Source organism: Condylura cristata, unplaced genomic scaffold (assembly GCF_000260355.1).
Source record: "Condylura cristata isolate star-nosed mole 26May11 unplaced genomic scaffold, ConCri1.0 scaffold00009, whole genome shotgun sequence".
NCBI lineage: Eukaryota > Metazoa > Chordata > Mammalia > Eulipotyphla > Talpidae > Condylura > Condylura cristata.
The window spans coordinates 585,348-585,722 of record NW_004567110.1 but is presented as its reverse complement, the minus strand read 5'-3'; positions in this window follow the sequence as shown (position 1 = coordinate 585,722).

Here is a 375-nt window from a genome sequence, read left to right as displayed (position 1 = left end):
GCCCGTGGGGCGCCGGGGGCCCTGCCCACGGAGGTGCGGCGAGGGCAGGCCCACTGCAGCCCCTTTGAGACCATGCAGCTATTTTCTCAGTACCAGGAACTTGAAGAGAGCAGAGCCCCCTCCCAGCCCACGTGCCCCCTCCCAGGCGCGGCGGCCGAGCCCCGCCTTAGAAAGCGTGCGCCCCTCGCCGGCCAGCAGGGTAGAGCCGAGGCGGTTGCTGGCCGGATGGCGGCGGGCTCCCCTCCATCTCTTGCTGCTGGCGCGGAAACTCCAGAGTGACCCTGGCAGTCAGGGCTCAGCCTTAGTGAGCGGCCCGACCCCCGCCTCTGACGCCGGGGCCGAGCCACCCGTGTGCACGCCAGGGCAGCGCCAGCC